This window comes from Xyrauchen texanus, chromosome 20 (assembly GCF_025860055.1).
Source record: "Xyrauchen texanus isolate HMW12.3.18 chromosome 20, RBS_HiC_50CHRs, whole genome shotgun sequence".
NCBI lineage: Eukaryota > Metazoa > Chordata > Actinopteri > Cypriniformes > Catostomidae > Xyrauchen > Xyrauchen texanus.
In genome coordinates this window covers 42471872-42483693 of record NC_068295.1, presented here as the reverse complement: position 1 = coordinate 42483693, position 11822 = coordinate 42471872, and positions in this window count along the sequence as shown.

The window sequence follows — 11822 nt, the reverse complement described above, 5'->3', positions numbered from 1 at the left end:
GAGCATACCTCAATATGGGGTAAAAGTTGCACCCCTGGGGGCAGGAGCTGCCTAAAGTTGCCCCATTGACTTACAATGGTGTAGGGCGGCCCATGAAATGACATTGCATAGGGATATTGTATTGAACATAGCTCTGGATCACAGTGTCATAGAGACAAGGGGCGGGCTCATTTTACTCAGACAACCAATCAGTCTCTCGGGATCATTGTGAAGCTATCAAGCCACGCCCTAGCAACAATTTAAAGCACCTTAGCAACAAGTCCTATAGACTTCTAATGAAAGACATTAAAGGGATATCTCCGGATAGAAGTGTCATAGAAACACAAGGGTGGTCTCGTTTGACTCGGGACAACAAACAACCAATCATGAATCACCTCAACACTTCCTAGCCCCTCCCTAGCAACCATTGTCGAGCACCTTAGCAACCAAAATCCATAGAGGGATATCTTCCATTCTGAATGTTACAGAGGCATGGGAGTTGGTTTATATCATTCATACTGACAAGCAGCCTTTGGAGTTTTATGATTGGCAGCTGCCAAGCCACTCCCTAGCAACTAAACAGAGTACCCTACCAACCGAGTAACAAAACACATATCTCTGCACCAGAAAATCAGAGAGACTACTGGGTTGATTTATTTCAATCAGGATGGCAAGGAGACTTGATAAGTATCACTATGGTAACTGCCTAGCAACCACATGGGGTTACCCTAGCAACAGAGTAACAAATCACATATCTCTGCATCAGAAAAAAGAAGAGACTTCCGGGTTGACTTATTTCAATCAGGATGGCAAGGAGACTTCATTAGTATCACTATGGTAACTGCCTAGCAACCAGATGGGGTTACCCTAGCAACCGAGTAACAAATCACATATCTCTGCATCAGAAAAACGTAGAGACTTCCGGGTTGACTTATTTCAATCAGGATGGCAAGGAGACTTGATTAGTATCACTATGGTAACTGCCTAGCAACCAGATGGGGTTACCCTAGCAACCGAGTAACAAATCACATGTCTCTGCACCAGAAAATAGTACAGACTTCTGGGTTGATTTATTTCAATCAGGATGGCAAGGAGACTTGACTAGTATCACTATTGTAATTGCCTAGCAACCAGATGGGGTTACCCTAGCAACCAACTAACAAATCACATATCTCTGCACCAGAAAATCAGAGAGACTTCTGGGTTGATTTATTTCAATCAGGATGGCAAGGAGACTTGATTAGTATCACTATGGTAACTACCTAGCAACCAGATGGGGTTACCCTAGCAACCAACTAACAAATCACATATCTCTGCATTACAAAAACGTACAGACTTCTGGGTTGGTTTATTTCAATCAGGATGGCAAAGATACTTGATTAGAATCACTATGGTAACTGCCTAGCAACAAGGAGAGGTTACCCTAGCAACCAAGTAACAAATCACATATCTCTGGATCAGAACATCGTACAGACTTCCGGGTTGAATGATTTTACTCAGGATAGCAAGAACACTTGATAAATATCACTATGGTAACTGCCTAGCAACCAGATGGGGGTACCCTATCAACCGAGTAAAAAAACACATATCTCAGCAGTTATAAAATGCTATTTGACGAGTTTTGCCACGGCAAGCACCACTCACATTTTCTTAAGGAAATGTACATTCTACTTTGTTTTTACTACCTAAATAAAAGTTAAGGAGTGAAATCCAGATCCTTATTTATTTTTTTTATTACAAAACGGAGATCAAGATTTTTTTTGTATAAACGTTATTGTATAAACGTAATTCTGAAAATTATTTTATATTTCATCAATAAATACGCTGTAAGAATGCACTTTTTGGGTTGATTGTGCCTTTACTTTCCTCCAAAACTACACAGTAAAATTACCTGAAAATAATTACAGTAATAGTCAGCATCACTCTGAACAGGAATATATTGAAAGAATGAGCAAACCTATGAAGGAACACTTTTTTATGAGTGCTTGAACATGGGACATGGTTTAAGTGCTAGAATGCAGTTAAATGATTGGGGTGTTTGCCTTTACTTTTCTCCAAAACTACACAGTAAAATGACTTGACAATAATTACAGTAATATTAAGAGTCACTCTGAACAGGAATATATTGAAAGAATGAGCAAACCTATGAAGGAACACTTTTTATGAGTGTTTGAACATGGGACATGGTGTCAAGTGCTAGAATGCACTTTGATGATTGGGGTGAGTCTGCCTTTACTTTCCTCCAAAACTACACAGTAAAATTACCTGAAAATAATTACAGTAATAGTCAGAGTCACTCTGAACAGGAATATACTGAAAGAATGAGCAAACCTATGAAGGAACACTTTTTATGAGTGTTTGAACATGGGACATGGTGTCAAGTGCAAGAATGCACTTTGATGATTGGGGTGAGTTTGCCTTTACTTTCCTCCAAAACTATACAGTAAAATAACTTGAAAATAATTACAGTAATATTAAGAGTCACTCTGAACAGGAATATATTGAAAGAATGAGCAAACCTATGAAGGAACACTTTTTATGAGTGTTTGAAAATGGGTCATGGTGTCAAGTGCAAGAATGCACTTTGATGATTGGGGTGAGTTTGCCTTTACTTTTCTCCAAAACTACACAGTAAAATTACCTGAAAATAATTACAGTAATATTCAGAGTCACTCTGAACAGGAATATATTGAAAGAATGAGCAAACCTATGAAGGAACACTTTTTATGAGTGTTTGAACATGGGTCATGGTGTCAAGTGCTACAATGCACTTTGATGATTGGGGTGAGTTTGCCTTTACTTTCCTCCAAAACTATACAGTAAAATGAATTGAAAATAATTACAGTAATAGTCAGAGTCACTCTGAACATTAATCAAATGTAAGAATGGGCAAACCTATGAAGGAACACTTTTTATGAGTGTTTGAACATGGGACATGGTGTCAAGTGCAAGAATGCACTTTGATGATTGGGGTGAGTTTGCCTTTACTTTCCTCCAAAACTATACAGTAAAATGAATTGAGAAATAATTACAGTAATAGTCAGAGTCACTCTGAACATTAATCAAATGTAAGAATGGGCAAACCTATGAAGGAACACTTTTTATGAGTGTTTGAACATGGGACATGGTGTCAAGTGCAAGAATGCACTTTGATGATTGGGGTGAGTTTGCCTTTGCTTTTCTCCAAAACTACACAGTACAATTACCTACAGTAATAGTCAGAGTCACTCTGAACAGGAATATATTGAAAGAATGAGCAAACCTATGAAGGAACACTTTTTATGAGTGTTTGAACATGGGTCATGGTGTCAAGTGCTACAATGCACTTTGATGATTGGGGTGAGTTTGCCTTTACTTTCCTCCAAAACTATACAGTAAAATGAATTGAAAATAATTACAGTAACAGTCAGAGTCACTCTGAACAGGAATATATTGAAAGAATGAGCAAACCTATGAAGGAACACTTTTTTATGAGTGCTTGAACATGGGACATGGTTTAAGTGCTAGAATGCAGTTTCATGATTGGGGTGAGTCTGCCTTTACTTTCCTCCAAAACTACACAGTAAAATTACCTGACAATAATTACAGTAATAGTCAGAGTCACTCTGAACAGGAATATATTGAAAGAATGAGCAAACCTATGAAGGAACACTTTTTATGAGTGTTTGAACATGGGACATGGTGTCAAGTGCAAGAATGCACTTTGATGATTGGGGTGAGTTTGCCTTTACTTTCCTCCAAAACTATACAGTAAAATAACTTGAAAATAATTACAGTAATATTAAGAGTCACTCTGAACAGGAATATATTGAAAGAATGAGCAAACCTATGAAGGAACACTTTTTATGAGTGTTTGAAAATGGGTCATGGTGTCAAGTGCAAGAATGCACTTTGATGATTGGGGTGAGTTTGCCTTTACTTTTCTCCAAAACTACACAGTAAAATTACCTGAAAATAATTACAGTAATAGTCAGAGTCACTCTGAAGAGGAATATATTGAAAGAATGAGCAAACCTATGAAGGAACACTTTTTATGAGTGTTTGAACATGGGTCATGGTGTCAAGTGCTACAATGCACTTTGATGATTGGGGTGAGTTTGCCTTTACTTTCCTCCAAAACTATACAGTAAAATGAATTGAAAATAATTACAGTAATAGTCAGAGTCACTCTGAACATTAATCAAATGTAAGAATGGGCAAACCTATGAAGGAACACTTTTTATGAGTGTTTGAACATGGGACATGGTGTCAAGTGCAAGAATGCACTTTGATGATTGGGGTGAGTTTGCCTTTACTTTCCTCCAAAACTATACAGTAAAATGAATTGAGAAATAATTACAGTAATAGTCAGAGTCACTCTGAACATTAATCAAATGTAAGAATGGGCAAACCTATGAAGGAACACCTTTTATGAGTGTTTGAACATGGGACATGGTGTCAAGTGCAAGAATGCACTTTGATGATTGGGGTGAGTTTGCCTTTACTTTTCTCCAAAACTACACAGTACAATTACCTGAAAATAATTACAGTAATAGTCAGAGTCACTCTGAACAGGAATATATTGAAAGAATGAGCAAACCTATGAAGGAACACTTTTTATGAGTGTTTGAACATGGGTCATGGTGTCAAGTGCTACAATGCACTTTGATGATTGGGGTGAGTTTGCCTTTACTTTCCTCCAAAACTATACAGTAAAATGAATTGAAAATAATTACAGTAACTGTCAGAGTCACTCTGAACATTAATCAAATGTAAGAATGGGCAAAACTATGAAGGAACACTTTTTATGAGTGTTTGAACATGGGACATGGTGTCAAGTGCAAGAATGCACTTTGATGATTGGGGTGAGTTTGCCTTTACTTTCCTCCAAAACTATACAGTAAAATGACTTGAAAATAATTACAGTAATAGTCAGAGTCACTCTGAACAGGAATATATTGAAAGAATTTAGCAAACCTATGAAGGAACACTTTTTATGAGTGTTTGAACATGGGACATGGTGTCAAGCGCTAGAATGCACTTTGATGATTGGGGTGAGTCTGCCTTTACTTTTCTCCAAAACTATACAGTAAAATGACTTGAAAATAATTACAGTAATAGTCAGAGTCACTCTGAACAGGAATATATTGAAAGAATGAGCAAACCTTTGAAGGAACACTTTTTATGAGTGCTTGAACATGGGACATGGTGTAAGTGATAGAATGCACTTTGATGTGTGGGGTGAGTTTGCCTTTCCTCCAAAACTATACAGTAATATAACATACTTGTATATATAAATGTGTGTGTGTGTGTGTGTGTGTGTGTGTGTGTGTGTGTGTGTGTGTGTGTGTGTGTGTGTGTGCTTGTGTTTTAAATATCATTTGTGTTTCAAAAGCCTGTTGTATCATATTAATCATTTACATTAACATGAAGAAATTAAATAAATAAATAAACATTTATACATGATGTATAATAATTAAATGTATACTTTATATATACACAAACATTAAAATCAACAATACAAATGTAAAATAAATGTATGATAATTAACATCAATATTACAGATTTCATTAGCATTAATAAATATATTATAATAATTAATGTATACTAATATATATATATATATATATATATATATATATATATATATATATATATATATATATATATATATAAACATTAAAAATAAAAATAAAAATGTAAAAATATTAAGGATGTATGATAATTAAAATGAATATGAACATGAATAAATTATGTAATAATTAATGTTAATCATATTTAGGCATACAAACATTAAAATAGTAAAAAAAAAAAAATAATTATTTGTGTCCTAATAAGATGGAAAATAGCAGAAAATAGAGTCAAAAAATCAAGTTTGACCTCTTTCAGCACCCATACCGTAAGGACACGATTAGACGCGCATACTAAAAAAAGATGTGCGGCTGGCTTGACCGTGTATTTTCAAGGCGCGGCCCACTTGACCGCAGTCTGATAGAGTTAAAGGGAATCAGCGATCATTTTTGGAAAGAATCAGAGTACATAGATTACGCAGGGCAGAAGAGAAAATTAACTGCAAAAAAGAAGGAGTTAATGAGAACCTTAACTGAAGTGGTGAATTTAGGAGAAATAGACCAGGAGTGGCCATTTGTTAACTGGTTGGATGTTGCGGTTAGGAACATAGATCCTAAATTATTTGTGGATCACATAACTACACTCTGTAAAACAGGCCATAGAGATGAGATAGATATATACAGGGGACATTTGAAAGTGTCAGTCAAGGAGGCGAATATTCCTTACTTTAAATCTGAAGTGGCACATTATTGGGAAACGTTGTTTTAAGAGGGCAGACTTGGATAGGGAAACATAGATATGCATGATATAAAGCAGAATGCAAAACTTAAGTGTGTATTGCTAATATAGACATAGATAATGATGCATTACTTATGTGAAAGCAATGTATTGCTCATGTTGAAATAAATATGTAATCAAAAATGAAAGTATAATGCATGATAAAGCAAATAATTAGAAAAATGAATGCATTAGTTTAAACACTTGTGACCATGCTGTATGTATAAGAAATAAGTAATGTATAATCATGTTATCCAGTTTAGACTTTGTACCCAAGATGTATGTATAAGTAGTATGTGAGGTATAACCATGTTTTAAGAAAAGTTTTGTAATTCACAAAATAAGATTATACTAACAAACATAAAGCATGAATAAACAAATAGTTGGTTTTGAGAAGAAATAAAGTGAAACCATATAAGCAATAAAAGAAGGAACATAAGCAAATAATAAAATAAAAGAATAAGAGAAAATATAAGTTAAGAAAATAAAGAGGATAACAAAAAGAGTAAAAAGAAAGAAATAAAAGATAAGAAATAAATAAAGGGGAAGAGATAAGAAATAAAAATAAGTATAATCAATATATAAATAAGTATTAGTAGTAATAAATATTTTGTTTATTTAGTTGGATGTTATCCAGAAGTATAGTTGATAAGACTTGGATAAATGAGCACAGTTGTTGATTTTTTCATTCTCTCTCTCTTACAGTACGCTGGAGACTGAGTGCTGGGAAAGAGAGAAGGGAGGGGCTGCTAGAGTGAGAATAGGGAGCTGTAAAGGGAGGGCTTTGAGCACGCACAGAGAAACAGAACAATACTTTTTTTTTTCCTTGTCTCAGTTTTCCTCCTGAAGCAGAAATCATAATGTGGAAATAAGATGTTACTGAATTTGAGAGGAGACTAACTGAGAGGAGAAAATAAATCGAATTAAAAAGATTAATAATAGAAACACAGGGAATTAGTGATCATTTCTGGAGTTATGAACAAATTAAATACAGTCAAAAATGTTAAGGTGATTTTTAATAAGGAGAGTAAAGGAGAATTAGCACCAATGTAGAAATTGTCTTGAACAGAGACCCAAAATGGATGTGACCTCTGTGGGTGGAAGTACATGAGTTTTAATATAAAAATAATTAACAGATATAGCGATCAACCACTGTAAATAATGAGTGTTTTTCATGGAAATAAAGGAGAGGGATAAAAAGAGGAGAGCAAAAGGAGGGGCAGAAGTAATAGGTTTGTTTTAGTATAATATTTTTTGAGAGCTCTGTGTTTATAAAGGCCTTGTGTTTGTAAAAAGTGTGAAAGGTTCTGTGTTTGTGAGAGAATCTGTGTTTTAAAGTATGGGAAGTATGACTGAAGTGTGATTAGCGTATGGAAGTGTATGTTATATGAGCCCTATAAATATCCATCCAGATAGAGAGGTTGATCCTTTGCTGCATAACTAATGAGGAGTATGTATGAAATTTACATAAAAGAAAATCTATTTAGACTATTTTCATCAATATAAGAGGCAGAAGAGATCTGATGATTAAAAACAAAGAGTGCACTTAATAAATATTATGATTGTAGAATTAAAACCAATGATAAAAATTATATTTGTATGTCTGTGTAAATGTATGTATATGTATATGTATGTATGTATGTATAAGGATAAATATAATACAGTATAAACAAACAAATAGCTTTAAAATAAAAATGTGCATGAAATCAAAAAGTTAACTCTTAGCGGACTGGACAATGTTTATTCTTGGGCTGTTCTTTTCATGCCATGAATGAAGCCTGATGTAAGATTAACTAAACTGAGAGGGAGTAGCTGTTGAATGGACGTGTGTCAGATCATAACTCCTTTTATATCAAAGTGATGAGTAAGAATATTTAGATTATAAAAAAGTGATAACTTTAAAGTGATTGAATTGCATTTGGGAAATCACATTATCTGGACAAACAATAAAGCTTTGAATCTAGTGTATTGCGTTAAACTAAAGTCAAATAAGTAATTGTATTTTAAACCAAGGTTGTATTTAAGATAAGTGTTGTTATATTAAAGCAAATGGCAAAAGAGGACCAAAGATATGATAAAATAAGAAAATTATATTTTGTATCTTATGCAGTTAAACCTTAAATGTGAAAACTTCACATTCATGTGTCCATTTTATGTTCTGTCTGGTCCAGTTTATGAGAGAATACTATTTTAACATTATTAAATTAAACACAAGAAAGTTGTTTTTGAATTTTCTATGATTTTAAAAATGTCTGGGGAACAATTTAAATGTGAGTGCAGCGTTATTGGTGTATACTTGATCAACCAACAAAAGATAGGCAGAGATTTTTTATTTTTGTTAGGGACTGTCTGATGAAGGCATTGAGGATGACTTTGAGGGGAAACAGGCCTCTCTTGATGTCTTCAGACAGACAGAAAGGGGCCCCGACTTTAGAAAAAGATAGAAAGCAGATAGATAGCTATTTTATTTTTATTTTATTTATTTTTTGTTTGGTATACACAGAATAGGTCTTGGTTGATCGTGGATACACTGAGAAGCTGCATTTGAGACTAAAATTAAAGGAAAATAAATTTAAGAATGATTTGGATCATTTAAAAATTAGTCTTTGGGGCAGGTGAAGCCCATGGAGAAAGGTTAAGATTAAATTGAACATCATAACTTCCTCATATATGAATGTTAATAAGTTCATATTCATGTGTCTATTCTGTGTTTCATTTGTTATTATTATGTGTGTTGTTTCACTAACTCATTCTGGAACTAGTTTCTCCCCATTGCAGACGGCTGAGAAAGATGATTTTATAGAAGTTACTAATGCTGCAGGAGGAAATCCGGACACAAAGAAGACTGAAAATGATGTGACTGATCTGATTGATCTTCCTGCGCTCATTACTGCTGGTAATCATTATTGATGTGCCATTTATAATGTGGATTAAAATTTCTCTGGAAAAGTTGATTTCAGTCTTATACGATCACTTTATGATTTTCCAGAATGCCATCAATGGGGTTCAATGCCGTATCTAAATTAATGCCATCAATGGGGTTCAATGCCGTGTCTAAATTAATGCCATCAATGGGTTCAATGCCCGTGTCTAAATTGTTCTGAGGGTCTAAATTTAAATCCAGCAGCTAACCACTGATTTATTGATTTGAAGAGTAAATATTACAAACATATGGCAAAGTTATAGAGTTACCTATTGGATTGGTTACTCCCCCAAATTTTCCAAAGAGTACCCTCATAATAAAGAAAAAAAAAAAAAAGGAGCTTAGTGTGTGCTATAAAGTGCTGATTGAGTGTCTATTTCTATTACTACTATTTTAGTTTGCCATAGTTAATACATGAAAGTGTAATTTTAGAGGTATAATAGTGATAACTGTTAAAAGATGATGAAACATTTGGATAAAAAATAAATAAATAAATAAATAATGTAAGAGTCATGAGAAATTAAAAGTACGTAGTGTATCTTACTGAGCAATTATTTCAAAACACAAGAAAAGAGATATGTTTTTAGATATGTTTGTCTTTAAGACTTTATTCTGTTTAATCTTTTACTTTTCTGTTGGTTTAAAAACTTGATTTATATTATTTTATTAGATAGAATGGAAGTTCCTTCACCTGAGAAAGTGTAAGAAATGGAGAAAGTAGTAATAATAAATTATTACTTAACAATAAAAAAGGGATTATAATATATTAATAATAAGATAGGTGTTGTAAATGTAAAGCTCTGCATAAACAGAAGGCTAAACATAAGTTGTATTGATTATATAGAGAATGTCGAAAAATACATTGTGTTCTGTTTTATTAAAGATTAGAAAGGTTATTTGTATGTTGTTTGAATGGACAGAAGAAAGTAAGATGAGAGTAGTTTTTGATGAGAGTAGTTTTTGTTTTTAAATGGTGTGAGATGAGAAAGTTTGAAAGCAGTTAATATAATCAGTTATTATAAATATCACTATTTTTACTGTTGAAGAATAAATTAAATGTATTATTGTGAAACAGTGTAATGCCCCACTCCTCACTCTGTCTAAAATTGATAAGTGTCTGCTTGAAACAGAAACACAAGAGCAGAATTTGAAGAAATATTCATAAGTGTTTTATTTCATTTTATTTTGGTTTGATTTTATTTTTATATGTAAAATGATGTGCCTTGACAATAATGTTATATAGAGTGATATGAAGGAGTTCAAACAGCTCTCCTCATCAATGATTAAAGATTTTATATATTAAGAGGGCAATCTAAAGTTAAGGGTTTATACTAAAGAAAACAGATTAAGTTGAAAATTCATCTGAAAGAATAAATGTAGGTTCAAAAACTATCTAGAGACTATTATTGAATTGAGGTGATGTTTTTAAATTAAGCTTCCTAGAAGCTTGAGAGGCTTTGTTCTGATGTTAGTCCCCACCATGATACATAGTTTTGTGTAACATTTGCTAAAGTAGCAGAAATAAAACCTGAATGGAAATGAATGATCTTTAAATGAGTTCAATTTTAGCATATTTTACTTTTACTTTGGACAATTTTAATAGATTGATGAATTTTTAATAATGCTTTTTGAATTTAACCATGTTTTGAATTGTCTCCATATTTAAGCATTTGTAGATGTTCCATTGGCTGTGTCGGTTCTCTGGTGATACTCCCTGAAAAAGAAAATATCTGTTTACTGATACCAAATTATTACGGCTTGAAGACTGAGCAGTATCAAGACCAGGGGCAAGAGGTGACGACCCAATGACGGTTAAGACTTGACAATGGCGTCACCACCCAAGAAGGTTTGAAAGGGTTTTAAGGGGTGGGTAAATGCTGCATTTTAATAACCGCTTTACTAAAATAACTTATCACAGTGTTAAATACCAAGCATTCTGTCACTGTGTTGTCAGGGGATCATACCCTGTGTAGAGGATTATTTATAGATTGGTTTTTGGGGTAAAGTTTTGAGAACCGTTGCAGACAAAGGAGTGCTTGACTTTATATAGAAGTATTAAACAAACATGGGAATGTTTGTATGATAATGAATTTAGACTGGAAGATGATTTATTACTTTTACTTATGCTTTAATTGAACTCATGTACATTGTAAAAGTAATGAAGAATGAAAAAGATACATGGTGGTGACTAAAGATTAAGATTGCTTGTCTTGTTTGTTTGTAACAATATAAATGGAATTAATTAAGAAATAGGGTGTAGGGTTGGCTACAATTGGTATAATAATTGAAACAACAATTCTTGAGAGGGGAATAATATTATATTGTGTGTTACCACTGATTAAATAATTATGTAAAAAAAAACAGATGAAGTACTGATCAATGTAAATGGCCCAATGCAACAGAAAGACCAAACTGGGAGGAAATTGATTCCTCCAATGATATGTTATATATTTGATCATTCTTTTATTGATTTAATACTCTGAATTACTCTGATATAGTCTGAAACTATGAAAAACAGCTTAGCTTGCAGGGAAAATTAATTAATGTGATACAGACATTGAGAGTCCTTGGGAAACAGGAGGAAATGAAATGT